Here is a 17,793-nt window from a genome sequence, read left to right as displayed (position 1 = left end):
TTCATATGGGTATGAGTCTGCAGGAACCACGATTCTTGCCTCAGAAGAAACAACTCGACTGAGGGGCATAAAGCAGGAGAGACTGAGGCAAGTTTTAGAGCAGCAGTAAAAGTTTATTAGAAAGCTACAGAATGGAAACAAAAGGAAGGAAAGTACACTTGGAAGAGGGTCAAGTGGGTGACTTTAAGGGCAAGTGCACGGTGTGACCTTTGGGCTGGGGGTTTTGTATGTCGGCATACTTCTGAGGTCTTGCGTTACTTCCCCCAACTCACCCAACTCCTGAGATCTTATGGGGAAGCTGCTGATCACTAGTAGGTGATCCGCTAGTTACCCACTTAAGAACAGAGGAGATACTGGAGTGAACTGTGGCCCCCTCTTCATCTGTGGGGTATGAGCAAGTCTTACCATGCACACCTAACTTTTGATCTCTGTTTTATGGGTCTCTTGCACCTGTGGTCTTGGGCCGGCCTGTATCATTGACTCCATTGACCTCTAGTTACTCTTGCTAAGAGCATTCTAGCAACCAAAAAAGTATTTCTCGTCTCAGATTTCTACTTCCCATATTATTTTAGCAGATGTGAAGCCCGTTTTTCAGCTAACTGCCAAAAGGGGACTAGATTTCCCTCCCACTACTTTCCTGTATGACCTTGAAGGTATTGATGCATATTGAGAAGGGCGGGAAAGCAATTAGTAAAATGGAGGCTACAGAAGAAAGTGAACGGAAGCAAGAGGAATACTCATGGGAAGCCTTCATATGCTCAACAAAACAGCAGCGCTTGGATTTAAGAGGGTAATGTTCATCCAAAGCAGGTGGACAAACTGCTTCAAAAGTCATGGAGAAACTCATTCCGGGGCATAATAGAAATGAAAAGTATACGATAAGTCATAAGCTGGCAGAGCCAGAGTTGGAATTCATGTGGATTAGTGGAATTAGATTAGAGGCTTATGTCTGGACCCTACCTACAAGGAAATTGTGACGTATCTCTGCATTCATCAGCAAAAAGTAGTGAGTCTTTTCTTCTTTCTGCTGGGAAGATTGTAACCTACTACTGGGCACAAAAAACAGGTGACATGCCTCTCCTGCCCGAGCCTTGCCCACAAAAAGTATTGGGATATAACAGTGGGCCCAGCACCCAGGTGATGTGACTCTGTCATTTGTGCCCTGCTTTCAGGAGGTGATTGTAACATTCCTGGCTAAGCATCAAGGTGATATGACTCTCTTGCCTGGTCTTTACCCTCGAAAGGATTGTTACATATTCCTGGGCCAGTGCCAAGGTGACATAACTCTCTTAGTCATTCCCTACACACAGGAGGAATGTTAATATGTATTTATTTGCCAAGATCATTGATACGATGATGACATTTATACCCCCCAAAAAATTAATAAAAGATATACTGTCTCTAATAGCTAGGCCTAGGGAAATGGGTAAAATCATGGTTCTTTTCTTTGTATAAATATCATAGAGAATTACCACTCCCTCACATATAGTATAAAGTCATCAAGTGGTACAAACTGTCATCACAGGACACAGCATAAATATGAGATTGTTTATTGTATGTGCAACCTGCCAACCTTTAAAGTTGTCACCCTCACACATGGACAGGGTCCAATTGAGGTCCTGAAACTCAAAAGCAGACAGTCCAAGGTTAAAATTGTGACTGTCACATGTGAACATCTGACCACTGTTGGGTTAGTGACTCTTTAATAAATCCAGCTCATAAGCAGGTAAAAACTTTCCAATCTGGACTCTCCCAGTTGAAGAGATGTTGACTCATACCTGGGCGTAGGGCCACGGGTACAATCATGGGTCCGTATCCATACAAATATGTCAGAGCAGACTGTGACTCTCATACATAATGTATAAAGCCCTCAGGTGGTACAGAGTGTCCTAACAAAACCGAGAACACAGAGGATAATATGACACTCATATGCACACTCATCCAACAGTCGATTGTCATCTTTCCACATGAACACAGCCCACAGCTGAGGAACTGAATCTCAACAGTCAAAGTGTGGACTTTCACATGTGGATCCAATCAAAAGGAGGGCTGGTGACTTTTGGACCATGACTCAGCATACCTGTAAGGCTGTGACTGAGGAGACACAGTCCACAAAAGTGATTGAGGCTCACACAGTCCACAAAAGGGATTGAGGCTCCCATGCACGATTCCAGTCCACCATTGAGATTGTGATTCCTGTATTTAGACTCAGTCTACAAGAGTTGTTGACTCGTACCTAGAACCAAGACACGTGCTAAATACTTTTCTTCTTATTATTATTTTTCTTTCTTTTTTCTTTTTGAGACAGAATCTCACTCTGTTGCCTAGGCTGGAGTGCAGTGGCATGATCTCTGCTCACTGCAGCCTCTGCCTCCCAGGTTCAAGTGATCCTCCTGCCTCAGCCTCCTGAGTAGCTGGGATTATAGGCACATGCCAACACGACCAGCTAATTTTTTGTATTTTTAGTAGACACAGGGTTTTGTCATGTTGGTCAGACTGGTCTTGAATTCCTGACCTCAGATGATCTGCCTGCCTCAGCCTCCCAAAGTGCTGGGATTACAGGTGTGAGTCACCATGCCCAGCAACTAAATTTTTAATCTCATCACTAGACTTTCTTGCAGGTGAGTGTGACATATGCTCCTGCCTACCACATGAGTGATTTGAGTTTTCTGCCTGGCTCAAAGATAAAATTGTGAGATATCATTGAGCTCAGTGTCTAATTGATGTAACTATTCTGCTTTGTCTCTAACCACAGGGGACATTGTGATATATTTCTGGGCCTTGTACTCAGGTGCTGTGACTCTCCTCTCTCGTCTTGGCAATGCCCCAGAAGGCATTGTGACATATCACTGGGCCTGCACTCAGGATATTTGGCTCTCCTGCCTGTGCCCTGCCCACATGGGCCATTGAGATGTATATTGCTAAGTCCCATCACCCATGTGATGTAACTCTCCTGCTTGGGACCTTTCTACAAGGGGCATTTGACCTATCTCTGTGCCTATTATCCAGGTGATGTGACTCTCTTCTCCAGCCTTGTCTCAGTCTACAAGAAAAATTGTGACGTATCACTGAGACTAGCTGCTAGCTGATGTGACTTTTCTCTTTTTCCTAGCTTCTGCCCACTGGGGAGATTGGAACATGTCCCTTGTCCCAGCACTATGTTGATGTTACTCTTTTGCCTTCACACTGCAATCACAAGACATTGTGACATATTTCTGGGCCCAGCGCCAAGGTGATGTGAGTCTCCTGCCTGGATCTTGCCCACAAGGAGTATTTTGGCATATCTTTGGACCCATCAACTCATTGATGAGACCTTCTCTCCCATGAGCTTTGCCCTGGACCATCTGCACAAAATAGAGAGTGATTTATCACTGAGCCCAGCACACAGATAATGTGACTCTCCTGCCAATTCCCTGCCCTCAGAAATGATTGTGACATATTCCTGGAGAAGGAACCAGATGATATGATTCTCCTGTTTTCTCCTTACCCACAAGTAGGATTGTGACATATATCTTTGCTCAGTTTACAGGTGTGATGATGACTTTTATACTTCAAACCAGCCAATATGGGTAACATTGTGGGTCTTCACTTTGTTCGAAGGTAATAGAGGGTTACCACTTGGTTGTATATCATATAAAGACCCTGGGTGGTACAGAGAGTCAACACAAAGCCCAGCACACAGGTGAAATTGTGTTTTACATACACACACCCTGCCAACCATTTCATTAATCACATTCATACATGGACAAAGCCCACTGGTGAAGTTTTAAAACACACAGGAATGCAGCTTACAATTGGAATTATGACTCACATATGTGAAGATTTGGCCACACTTGGAATGGCAACTCATTTCTAAATCCACTCATAGGCAGGACTTTCCTATCTGGACCGAGCCAACTGGAGTGATGTTGACTCTCGTATCTTGGCTTAGGGCCACGGGTACAATCATTGGTCCATACCAGCATGAATGTCTCAGAGTGAATGGTGACACTAATGCACACCGTATAATGCCATCAGTAGGTGTGTTCACAGAGAATGTGTTCACAGAGCCCAGCAGACAGGTGGGATTGTGACCTTCATGAAAACCCAGCTGAAAGTAAAGATGGCCAAGTAAAGATGTAAGTCATACATACATCAACACAGTGCACTGTTGAGGTTCTAAATCTCACACCCAGAGGCAGTCAAGATTAAAAAAAAAAATTTTTTAAAGGCTCTTGTACATAAACATGGTCCACAGGTGGGTTGGTGACTCTCAGACCAGGATTCAGCACACCAACAAGGCTGGGACTCCACTAAGTCAACACAATCTGCAATAGGAATTGAGGCTATGATGCATAGATCCGGTTCACTGATGAGATGTGCCTCACGTAGCTGGACCCAACATTCAGGATGCGTTGACTCTCATACCTAAAACTGGGATATGTGCAGGATTGTTAATCTCGTCCCTGGACCTACCTGCAGGTGTGACTGACATACCATGTGCCCAGCACTCAGCATGATTTGAGTCTCCCACCTGGGCCCAGCTCGCAGATGAAATTGTGACATATCTCTGGACCCAGAACGTAGGTGATGTTATTCTATTCTTCTGCCTTGGCCCTGCCTACATGGAGCATTGTCACATGTTTCTAGGCTGCTCACTCAGCACTCAGGTTATAAGTCTCTTCTGCCTGTGCCCAGTCCGTGTGGGTCATTGTGACATACTTTTGGGGCTGACATCCATGTTATGTAAGCCTCCTTCCAGGGGTCTGCCTGTAGGGAGCATTTTGACAAATCTATGTGCCAATCGCACAGATGATATGAACCTTTTCTACTGCCTGGTTTCTGCTCACAGGGAAGATTATGTCCTGTAAGTAGGCCAACAGGTAATTGGTGTAACTCTTTTTCTCAGGTTCTGCCTACAGGGGAGATTGTGACATATTGCTGGGCTCAGCACCAAGGTGATTTGAGTCTCCTGCCTGGACCCTGCCTTGTAAGAGCATTGTGACATAGCTCTGAGCCAATCACCTAGTTAATGTGACTTTCCTCTTCTCTTACCTGAACTGTGCCCATAGGATAGATTGTAGCATATCTCTAGGACCAGCACCTAGGTGATGTGACTCTCCTCTCTTGCCTGGTCATGCCCACAGAAGGCAGTTACTTAAGACTGGGCCCAGCACACAGGTGACAGGGGTCTTGGAGACATATCTCTCAGCCCATCACCTGGATGATGTGACTCTTCTTTTCTTCACAGGGCCTGTCCACATGAGGAATGCGACATATTGCTGGGCCCGGCATCTATGTGATACATCACTCCTCTCGTGCCTTGTCTCTTTCAACTGGAGTGATTGTGACATGAAGCTGGGCCCAGCCCCTAAGTTATGTGACTCTTCTTTTCCTTCTGAGCCCTCCCCACAGGGGGCATTGCAACATATTTTTGAGACCCTCGCCTAGGTGGTGTGACTTTCATGAGTGAGCCATCCACTCAGTTGGTATTGTGACACATTTTTGCACACAGCACTGAGGTGATGTGACTCTCCTCTACTGCTTGGGCTCTGTCCAAGGAGGTGTTGTGATATATCACTGGGTCCAGCACCTAGGTTATTTGACAATAGGAATGATTTTGACGCTTTTAGCTAGACTTTAGGCAGTAGGTAGTCCTGGGTTTCCTGCTTTAAGAAGGGTCACAGAGATGTATAAAATTTATGCATACCTTATAAATACTTTGTGTGCTACAGAGAATGTAATAGGACTCAGCACACAGGTGAGATTGTGACTCTCACAGGCCTACCAAACCAACAATTGGGATTGTCACTTCCAAACATCAAAGAAGGACACTGGTGAGCTTCTGAACCTCACACACAGATGCAGTCCACAGTCAAAAGTCTGACTGTCATGTGTACATCTGGAAACAGGTTGAATATTGACCGATTTCTGGACCCAGCTCAGAGGCACAGTGATTAGCTACATACCTGGATCTAGCCAATAGGAGATATGTTGACTCTCATAGGTAGCCTTCAAGCAATGGGCAAGCTCCTGGGCTCTCTACTTGTGTGAAGGTCACAGAAGATTACAAAACTCACACATATTGTATGATCCCTTCCGATGATACAGAGAGTGTCATAATAGATTCCAGCACAAAGTTAAAATTGTGATTTTTTTTTTTTTTTTTTTTTTTTGAGACGGAGTCTCGCTCTGTCGCCCAGGCTGGAGTGCAGTGGCCGGATCTCAGCTCACTGCAAGCTCCGCCTCCCGGTTTACGCCATTCTCTCGCCTCAGCCTCCCAAGTAGCTGGGACTACAGGCGCCCGCCATCTCGCCCGGCTAATTTTTTGTATTTTTAGTAGAGACGGGGTTTCACCGTGTTAGCCAGGATGGTCTCGATCTCCTGACCCCGTGATCTGCCCGTCTCGGCCTCCCAAAGTGCTGGGAAAAATTGTGATTCTTATAGGCACACTCAGACAACAGTGAGAACTGTCACTCTCACACATGGACAGAGACCACTGGTGAGGTCCTGAGTATCACATGTGGATGCCATCCACAGCTGAAATTTTGATTGTCAGCCGGGCCCAGTGGCCCAGCATTTTGGGATGCCAAGGTGGTGGATCACGAGGTCAAGAGTTCAAGATCAGCCTGGCCAACATAGTGAAACCCCATCTCTACTGAAAGCACAAAAATTAGCTGGGCATGGTGGCATGCACCTGTAGTCCCAGCTTCTTGAGAGGCAGAGGCAGGAGAATCACTTGAACCTGGCAGGCGGAGGTTGTGGTGAGCTGAGATCATGCCATGGTGCTCCAGCCTGGGCAATAGGGCAAGACTCCATCTCAAAAAAAAAAAAAGAATTTGTGACTGTCATACGTGGATCTGGGCACAGGTGGGATGATGACTTCTTTCTGCAGCCAACTCACAGGCACAGTGAGAACTCTCATATCTGGCCCTAGCCAATAAGAGAGATGTTAGCTCTAATTCCTGGGCTTAGGACAATGGGTAAGATCATGAGTTCATACCAGCATGTAGATCTAAGTGTGGATTGTGACTTTCAGGCATACCATAGAAAGCCCTTGGGTGGCACCAAGACTGTGATAACAGGGCCTAGTGCACAGGTGAGATAGTGACCCTCGTATGCACGCCCAGTTCACAGTAAGAATTTTCACCCTCTTAAATAGCCACAGCCTGTTGTTGAGGTTCTGAATCTCACACTCGGAGGTAACTAAAAGTTGGAATTGTGAGTCTCATACACGAATCAGGTCCACATATGAGATAATGACTCTCGGGCCAAGATTTATCACACCTCTGAGGCTGTGACTACTACCAGGACACAATCTGAAGGTTGATTTAGACTCTCAGGCCCAAATCCAGCCCGGTATCCAGATTCTGACTTGCACACTCGGACTGAACACACAGGAGGTGTTGACTGTTCTCCCTAGAGCTGGGCATGTTAGGGATTGTGTATCTCATCCCTGGACTTTTCTGCAGGTGTGATTGTGATGCGTGCTTTTGCCCATACCCTGAGTGATTTTCGTTTTCTTCCTGGGCCCAACCCACAGATGAAATTGTGACATATACCAAGGTCAAGGACCAAGGTAATGTGGGTCTCCTCATCTGCCTGAACCCATTACTTAGAAGTGATTGTTACATATTTCAGAATTCAACACCTAGGTAATGTGACTCTCCTCTTGTGCCAAAGCTTTGATCACACAGAAAATTGTGACATATCACTGGGCCCAGCACCTAGATGATGTGTTATTCTGCCTTAATTCTCCCCACATGGGACATTATGACATATTTCTTAGTCAAACACCTAGGTGAAGTGACTCTTCTGTCCTGCCTGGGTCTCAGCTTCAGAAGAATGAACATGTAACATATTGCTGCACCCAGCACCAAGGTGATTTGAGTCCTCTGCTGCCTGATCTTTGCCAACAGTGGGGATTGTGAACTGTTTGAACTATTGCTTAATCCAGCATCTAATTTTTTTTTTTTTTTGAGACAGAGTTTCACTCTTGTTACCCAGGCTAGAGTACAATGGCGCAACCTCAGCTCACTCCAACCTCCGCCTCCCAGGTTCAAGCGATTCTCCTGCCTCAGCCTCCTGAGTCACTGAAATTACAGGCATGTGTCACCACGCCCAGCTAATTTTGGATTTTTTTTTTTTTTTTTAGTAGAGATGGGGTTTCTCCATGTTTGTCAAGCTGGTCTCAAACTCCTGACCTCAGGTGACCTTCCTGCCTCAGCCTCCCAAAGCGCTGGGATTACAGACATGAGCCACAATGCCCGGTTCAGCACCTAAATTTTGTGACTCACTTCTTTTGATAAGTCCTGCAAACAGTGGGAATTACAACATATTATGGGAACCAGCAACTAGATGGTGTGACTCTCCTCTCTCGCCTGGGCCCTGCCCCATTGGGCATTGTTACATATTGCTGGGCTCATCACCTAAGTGATGTTACTGTTCTCTTCTGCTTGGGACCTGCCCACATGAAGGATTGTGGCATATCACTAGGCCCAGAACCCAGCTGATATGACTTTTATTCCCTGATCCTGCTCATACTGAGGACTGACATATTCCTGTCCTAGGATCCAGGTGATGTGACTCTTCTGCCTGGTCTCTGTCTACAGGTGGGATTGTGACATACATCTGGGCTCAGCTCACTGGTGCAAAGATGACAGTCATACCTGAACCCAGCAAATAAGAGAGACATTGATTCTCTTTGCTGGGCTTAGGGCAATGAGTAAGGTCTGGGTGTCTTTCTTATACGAAGGTCAGAGAAAATTACAATACTCATGCATATTGTATAAGGCTTTCAGTTGGTAAAGAGAGAGTTTAACAGGGCTCAGCACACAGATGAGACTGTGACTCTCACATGCACACCCAGCTGACAGTTAGGATTTTAACTTACACACTGTTAAGATTGCAAATCTCACATGTAAGTGCAGTTTGCAGTTAAAACTGTGACTTATTTGTGAATCCAGCCACAGGTAGGATGGTGACTCACTTCTGAATCCAGCTGACAGGCACAGTGCTGATTCTCATTCCTGGATGCAGCAAATTAGACAGAGGTTGACTCTCATACCTGGGCTTAGGGCAACAGGTAAAATCATGGCTCATACCAGCACAAAACTCTCAGAGCAGACTGTGACTCTCATGCATATCATAGAAAGCCTTTGGCTGATACAGAAAATGTCATAACGTTGCCAATCACACAGGTGAGACTGTGATCCTTAAATGCACACCCACCCCAAAATAAGAGTTGCCACTCTCCCACATGGACACAGCTCACTTTTGAGGTTCTGAATCTGACATCCAGAGAAGTTGACAGTTAAAATCATGACTCTCATACATGGATCCCATCCACAGGTCAGGTGGTGACTCTTGGGTCAAAATTCAGCACACCCATGAGCCTGTTACTTTCATATCAGGACACAGCCCCTGGGTGGGGTTGGGACCCTCATGCACGGATCCAATTTACTATTGAGATGATGAGTCCTGTATTTGCGCATAACTCACAGGAGGTGTTGACTTTCATACCTAAAGCTGGGACGTGTGCAGAATTGTAATCTAACCATAGGACCCTTCTTGTAGGTGTGATTTTTGCATATACGTTTGCCTAGCATTTGAGGAATTCCACTTGCCTGGGTAGGTCAAGCCTACAGTGACATCAATTAAATCAAGCATCTAGGTGACATAACTCTCCTTCCTGGGCACTGCCCTCAAGGGAGATTTTGACATATTTCTGGGCTCAGCATGTAAGTGATGTGATTTTTCTCCTGCCTGGCTCCTGCACACTGGGAGCACTGTAACATATCACTGGGCCCAACACGTAGATGATATGACTCTCTTCTCATGTCTAGGCCCTGCCCATTTTAGGTGTTGTGACATAGCACTGGGCCTGGCACCCAGCTGAAGTAAATATCCTTTTCTGTTTGGGTTCTGCATACAGGGGACATGGTAATATAATGCAGTGCCCATCACTAAGGTCATGTGACTTGACTTTATGGGTCATGTCCACAGGGAGCATTGTGACATATCTCTGGACCCAGCACCTAGATGATGTGACTCCCTCCTGCCTGGGCCCTGCATATATGGGGAATTATGACATATTGCTGAGTCTAGCACCTGGGCGATGTGACTCTTCTGCCTGAGCCCTGCTCAGAGGGGCATTTTGACATATCTTTGGGTTCATTACCTAGATGATGTGACTCTTTTCTTCTGCCTGTGCTTTGCCCACAGGAAAGCCTGGATCATATCACTGGGCTGAGTACCCAGGTCATGTGACTCTTTTTCCTGGGCCTTGCCCACAGGGGGCATTGTGACATTTCACTGGGCCCAGCACTGAGGCGATATGACTCTCTTGCCTGGGTCCTGCCCATAGAGGGAATTGTGACATATTCCTGGTCCAGCACCCACAGGATGTGATGATCCAGCCTCATCCCTGCTTCCAGCTAACAGGGATGAGGATGGCTCTTACACTGGAACTCAGCTAATAGGAGAGATGGTAAGTTTCATAGCCAAGATTAGGGCAACCTATAAGGTCCTTAGTTTCCTAATTGTATAAAGATCACAAAGAATTACATCACCCATGTATACTATATAAAGCACTTGAGTGGTACAGCGAGTATCAAAACAGGGCTAGGCACACAGTTGAGATTGTGACTCTCCTATACACACCCAGGCCACAGTTATAACTGTCACTCCCTCACACGGACAGAGCCTGATGGCAAAATTCTAAGCCTGAATTGCGAACACAGTCCACAGTTGGAATTGTGATTATCATATGTGAATATGGCCACTGTTCCAATGGTGACTCATGAGGACTCAGATCACAGGAATGGTGATACCTCTCATACCTGGATCCAGTCAATAAGAGAGATGTTCAATCTCATACCTGATTCTAGGGCAATGAGTAAGATCACGGATCCATACAAGCATGAAGGTCTCAGAGCAGATTGTGACTATCAGGTGTCTATTTTAAAGCCATCAAGTTGTACAATGTGTCATAATAGGGCCCAGTACACTGATGAGATTGTGACTCTTATATGTACACCCAGGTGACAGTAAGAACTGTCACCCTCCCACTTGAATACAGCACACTGTTGAAGTCCTAAATCTCATAGCTGGAGGTAGTCAAAATTTGGAATTGTGTTTCAGACAAGAATCCAGTCCACAAGTGAGATATTGACTCTCTGACCTGGATTTAGCCCCCCGTGAGGCTGTGGGTTCCCTACTGGGATATAGTCTGCTGGTGAGATTGAGGTCTCATGCACATGCCCAGTTCACCGTTGAGTTTGTGACTCATGTACAAGGACCCAACACACAGATGTTGAATCTCATACCTAGAGCTGGGACATATACAGGATTGTCAATCTCATCCTTCTACCTTCCCATGAATGTGATTATGACATATGCCTTTGCCCAACATGTTAGTAATTTGGCTTTCCTGCCTGGGCCCAGACCAAAACTGGAATTGTGACATATTCCTGGGCCAAACACCTAAATGCTGTGACTTTCTTCTTTTGCCTGGGATCTGCAAACAGAAAAGATTGTGACACATTGCTAAGCCCAGCATTTAGGTTTCTTCCTCCAGGGACATTCCTCCCTGTTCCTACAGGGACATTGTGACATATCTCTGGGAATATTAACTAGATTAAGGAACTCCCCTCTTATCCCTGGTTCATTCCCTCGGGGGGATTATGACATATCACTGAACCCAGAACCTAGGTGATTTGATTCTCCTCTACTGCCTGGACCCCATCCACAGTATGAATGGTAACAAACTGCTGAGCCCAGCAACCAGATGTCACTTTCCTCTCCTGCCTGGAATCTGCTCAGCGGGGGAGAGTTACATATCGCTGCGCGCAGCACCTAGGTAATGTGACTCTCCTCTCCTGTTTGGGCCCTCCCCACAGTGGAAAATGTGAGATGTCACCAGGCTCATCACCTAGGTGATGTGATGCTTCTTCCCTTTATTGACCCACCCACAGTGGGTATTGTGACATATTACCATGATCAACAGCTAAATGATGTGACTCTTTACTGCTGATTGAGCCCTGCCCATAGGGGGCATTGTGACATATAGCTTGGCCTGAACCCAGATGATTTAACTCTCCTACCCGGGCTCTGCCAATGGAGAACATTGTGACATACCTCTGCACCCATTATCTAGGTGATGTGACTCTCCTCTCCCATCTGGTTCTGGCCCACAGAAGGGAATGTAACATCACTGGACCCAGCACCTAGGTAATATGTCTCTATTTTTTTCTAGGCCCTGCTTTTTGTGTGTGACATGTATTTGGATGTATCACCTAGGTGATGTAACTCTCTTTCCATGCCTGGGCAATGCCCAAGGGGAGATTGTGACATATTGATTAGCCCAGGACCCAGGCGATGTTACTCTCCTGCCTGGCCTTGCCTGCCTACAAAGGCATTGTGACACATCTTTCTGCTCATCACCCAAGTAATGGGAGTCTTTTTACCTGCCAGAGCCCTGCTCTTAGGGCAAATTGTGACATATTACTGTATCTGGCATATAACTGAGGTGACTCTTCTCCCTCTGCATTGCCCACAGGAAGAACTGTGACATATCACTGAACCCAGAACCTAGGGGATGTGACTTTTTTCCTGTACCTTACATACAAAAAAATAGAAAATATCACTGGGCCGCAGACCTAGGTGAGGTGACTCTCCTCTACTACCTGGGCCTTGCCCAAAAGGGGCATTGTGACATATCTCTGGCCCCATCACCTGGGTGAAGTGGCTATCCTCTTCTGAATAGGCGCTGCCCACAGCTGTGATTGTTACAAAACGCTGGGCCCAGCACTCAAGTGGTTTGACTCTGCTGCATGGGTTCTGCCCACAGACGGCATTGTGATATATGTGTGGGCCCATCAACTAAAATTGTGAGTTTCTGTATTAGTCTGTTCTCATACTGCTAATAAAGTCATACTCAAGGCTGGGTAATTTACAGAAGAAATAGGTTTAATGGACTCACATTCCACATGGCTGAGGAGGCCTCACAATCATGGTAAAAGACAAAGGAAGAGCAAAAAGGCATCTTACATGGTGGCAGGCATAAGGGCCTGCACATGGGAACTCCCTTTTATAAAACCGTTAGATCCCACGAAACTTATTCACTACTCCAAGAACAGTATAGGAGAACCACCTCCATAATTCAATTATATTTACCTGGCCTTGCTCTTAACACATGGGGATTGTTAAAATTCAAGGTGAGATTTGAGTGGGGACACAGTCAAACCATATCAATGTTTTCTCCTGCCTGGACCCTGTCCATAGGGGAGATTTTGACATATCACTGAACCCAGCACCTTGGTGATGAGACTCTCCAGGGCCCTGCCATAAAAGAGAATGGTGACATGTCACTGGGCTCAGTACCTAGGTGATGTGACTCTCCTCTCCTGTCTGGACTCTGTCCTAAAAGAGAATTGTGAGATATTGCTGAGACTAGCCCTTAGGTAATGCGATTTTCAGCTCCTACCAGGGCTTTGTCTACAAGGGGCAAGGTGACATAGTGCGGGGACTGTCTCCCAGGTGATGTGACTCTTCTGCATTGGCCTGGCCTAAAGGGGAAATTGTGACATATCTCTGGGTCTACCACCTAGGTGATGTGACCTTCCTCACCTGCTTGTGCTCTGCCCATAGGAAGATTTCCACGTATCTCTGGGCCCAGTGCCTAGGTAATGGGACTCTTCTGCCTAAGCTCTGCTTATGTAACCCATTGTGATGTATTCCTAGGCCTAAGATACAATGATGTGACTTGTCACTTCTGCTTGGACCCTACACAAAGGGGGCACTGTGATATATCATGGGGCTCATCACCTAGATAATATAATTCTTCTTTTGCTTGGGCCTTGCCCACAGAATAAATAGTGACATATTGCTGGGCATAGCACCTAGGTGAAACGATGCATCTGCTCTGGCCTGTACCAGAAAGGGCACTGTGACATATTGCTGAACTTAGTGCTCAGGAGATGTGATGCTGGGGCCAGAGCTGAGTCCACAGGTGGATTGTGACATATTCCTTGCCCAGCACTAGGTGACATAACTTTTTCTTCCTTCATGGGCCCTGACTGCAGCGAGGATTTTGACAATATTACTGGGACCTACACGCAAACGATGTGACTCTGCTGCCTCAGTTCTGCCAAAGGAAGCATTGTGACCTATCCAACAGGCCAGAACCTAGATGACATGACTTTCCTCTCCTTCCCGAACCCTGTAAACAGAGTTAATTGTGAAATATTGCTTCGCACACGACCTGGGTGATAGGGTTCTCTAGGCTAGGCCCTGCCCACAGGAGGCATTGTGACATATTGCTGAGATCAGCACTCAAGTAATGTGACTTTCTTGCCAGGGTCCTGAACATGGAGGGTTACTGACATATTCCTAGACCAACATTCAAGCAATGTGACTGTCCTGTCTGGTCTTCCCACAGGTGGGACTGTAACATACCTAGGCCTAGCTCACAGGCCTGATGTTGACTCTCATATGTGACCCAAACAACAGAAAAGATTTTGACTCTCATGGCTAGAATTAAGGGAATAGGTAAGGTCTTCTGTTTCCTACTTGTGGTAATGTCATAGAAGATGACGACGCTCATGCATATGTTATAATATCCTTGAGTGACACAGAGAGTCCTAACAGGACCCAGCACACAGGTGAGATTGTGTATCCCATAGGCACACCCAGCGGACAATTAGAATTGTCACTCTCACACACGGACAGAACCCACTGGTGAGGTCCTGAATCTCACATGTGGACATGATCCACAGTTAGAGTTGTGACTGTCATATGTAAATTTAGCAATGTGTGAGATGATGACTCATTTCTGGGTCAAGCTCACAGTTGCAATGATGACTCTCATATACTTGGATTTAGCCAATAGAAAAGGTGTTGATTCTTGCAGCTGGGCTTAGGGCAATGGGTAAGGTCCTGAGTCTTCTGCTTGCAGAAAGTTCTTAGAATATTACCACACTCAAGCGTATAATATAAAGGCCTTATGTTTCACCGAGAGCTTCATATCAGGGCCCAGTACAAAGTTGAGGTTGTGACTCTTCTATGCACACCCAGCTGACAGGATTATCACCCTCACACATGGACAGAGTCTACTGCTGAGGTTATGAGTCTCACTTGTGGATAAAGCTCACAGTTTGTATTGTGACTTTTACATGCGGATCTTACCACAGGTAGATGTCTTATTTCTGGACCCAGCTCATAGGCATAATGATGACTCTCATACCTGGACCTAGCAAAGAGAAGAAATGTTGAATCTTGTATTAGGATGTTTTGTGTGTGCATGTGTGTTTTAGTTCCTTGAGCTTTGGAAATTGATTCTACAGTATCTTATACAGATGCAAATGTATCACGCTTGTTTTTCTTCTTGCAAAGCTATATATATATATTCCTCCTGTTTATGAAAATATTGTCATTGGTGTTATGTAGATATATTTGGAGATCTCAGAACAGAAAATAATATTGTAAATATTACAGCTTAATAAATGTTTATGGTATATAAATAAAAATATAAATTATATATATTTAGAAGGTAGTTATTTACAATTGCTTAGAGCCCACCTGGTCAGCCAAGGCCTGCCTTCTTCAAGACCATGCTGAAATTGCACCTGCTTGGTTACAGTATCTCCTGGGGTGAAATGATCCTCACTGAGAATGGTCAAAATAAGAAAAAAAATTTTGACAGATAAGTCTTATGTACAAAGAAACAGAGGTATGGAGAAAAAATGTTCAGAGAAGGATAAATAAATAAATTTTACCCCAGTTACATTTATGTGTTTATTTATTTGAGACAGAGTTTCACTCTTGTTGCCCAGGCTGGAGTGCAATGGCGCAATCTCAGCTCACTGCAACCTCCACCTCCTGGGTTCAAGCAATTCTCCTGTCTCAACCTCCCGAGTAGCTGGGATTACAGGCATGCACCACCACACTCGGCTAATGTATTTTTAGCAGAGATGGCGTTTCTCCATGTTAGTCAGGCTGGTCTCGAATTCCTGACCTCAGGTGATCCTCTTGCCTCGGCCTCCCAAAGTGCTGGGATTACAGGCATGAGCCACTGAGCCCCACCTACCCAAGTTATTTTTTTTTTTTTTTTTTTTTTTTTTTGAGACGGAGTCTCGCTCTGTCGCCCGGGCTGGAGCGCAGTGGCCGGATCTCAGCTCACTGCAAGCTCCGCCTCCCGGGTTCACGCCATTCTCCTGCCTCAGCCTCTGGAGTAGCTGGGACTACAGGCGCCCGCCACCTCGCCCGGCTAGATTTTTGTATTTTTTTAGTAGAGACGGGGTTTCACCGTGTTAGCCAGGATGGTCTTGATCTCCTGACCTCGTGATCCGCCCATCTCGGCCTCCCAAAGTGCTGGGATTACAGGCTTGAGCCACCGCGCCCAGCCCCAAGTTATTTTTAAGAAAATAAATGCTTCAAGCTGGGCACAGTGGATCATGCCTGTAATCTCAGCACTTTCGGAGGCCGAGGCAGTGGATCACCAGGTCAGGAGTTTGAGACCAGACTAAATATGCAAAAAATTAGCCAAGCATGGTGGTGGGTGCCCGTAATCCCAGCTACTCAGGAGGTTGAGGCAGGAGAATTGCTTGAATCCGGGAGGCAGAGGTTGCAGTGCGCCAAGATGGCACCATTGCACTCCAGCCTGGGGGACAGAGCGAGACTCTTGTGTAAATGATAACACAAAATTCAGATAGTGGTTACTTTGGGGTAGTAGGTTTATAGAAGACTTCAGAGGTATGTACTTTATGAGAGTGTGTGAGGATTTTATGAAGCCAGACTGAAAGTTTCCTGAGACATCAACACTTTCTTTTTTTGTTGTTTTTTTTTTTTTTGAGACGGAGTCTCGCTCTGTTGCCCAGGCTGGAGTGCAATGGCAAGATCTCAGCTCACCACAACCTCTGTCTCCTGGGTTCAAGAGAGTCTCCTTACCCAGTCTCCTGAGTAGCTGGGACTACAGGCGCGTGCCACCATGCCCGGCTAATTTCTGTATTTTTAGTAGAGATGGGGTTTCACTATGTTGGCCAGGCTAGTCTCGAACTCCTGACCTCGTGATCCGCCCGCCTTGGCCTCCCAAAGTGCTGGAATTACAGGCATGAGCCACCACACCTGGCCAATACTTTCTTTTCTTAATTTTATCTCCCAAGGCTAGCAAAAAGTATAGCACAACGTGTATGCTCAATGCACATTTATCGGTTAAATGAATGAATACATGCCCTTTGTAAACTGTCAAGCCCTATGCAAATCAAGAATTTATCATTATTACTTACTACAGTTTAGTTAATAGACTCAAATAAAAGGTAATCAACTTTAAGATTCAGAAAGCACTATTGAAAATTTAATGTTACCCCAGCATTCTCAGGCAAAATAAAGTAAAATTTAGTTTCTAAATTTGTGACCATTATGATTACATTTAAATTTCCAGGTGAGGATGGAACAAAATCTTCTGTCAGGCGAGCATAATATGAGAGAAAAAGACATTAAGAAAAAAGAAAAGGAAAAGGAAAAAGAATGAAAACTTGGTTGGGTTAGATCTGCAAGTTCTATTCCATACTTTTTTTTTTTTTAGTAGTTTCCTACACTCCTGGTGCAGAGGGAGGCTGGGGAGCCTGGGTCCCTCTGTCTTACCACCTTGGCAGTGGCTGATCTCTGCTCAGGAGTGAGAAGTGCTGTCCTGCGATGGGCCTGAGGCTGCCCGGCCCAGTCCCTCCTCACTTCCCTGGACTCTTCACAATGTCTCCGGGCCCCTGCGCCATCCTGAGCGTCCCTCTGATGGAAGGGGAGGTGACAGCAGGAAGC

At 45.8% G+C, this 17,793-nt stretch overlaps 1 long non-coding RNA gene across 1 annotated transcript; it reads left to right on the top strand.

Moving 5' to 3' along the window:
• Positions 1-12,129: 12,129 nt before the first annotated feature.
• LOC117093761 lies at positions 12,130-17,793 on the top strand. The gene is made up of 3 exons (XR_004441224.1): positions 12,130-12,210; positions 14,420-14,529; positions 17,567-17,793. It is a non-coding gene; the product is annotated as an uncharacterized LOC117093761 (long non-coding RNA).

The sequence above is a fragment of the Trachypithecus francoisi genome, unplaced genomic scaffold (assembly GCF_009764315.1).
Source record: "Trachypithecus francoisi isolate TF-2019V2 unplaced genomic scaffold, Tfra_2.0 Lachesis_group12, whole genome shotgun sequence".
NCBI classification, from domain to species: Eukaryota; Metazoa; Chordata; class Mammalia; order Primates; family Cercopithecidae; genus Trachypithecus; species Trachypithecus francoisi.
This window is presented reverse-complemented; position numbering and strand designations above follow the sequence as displayed.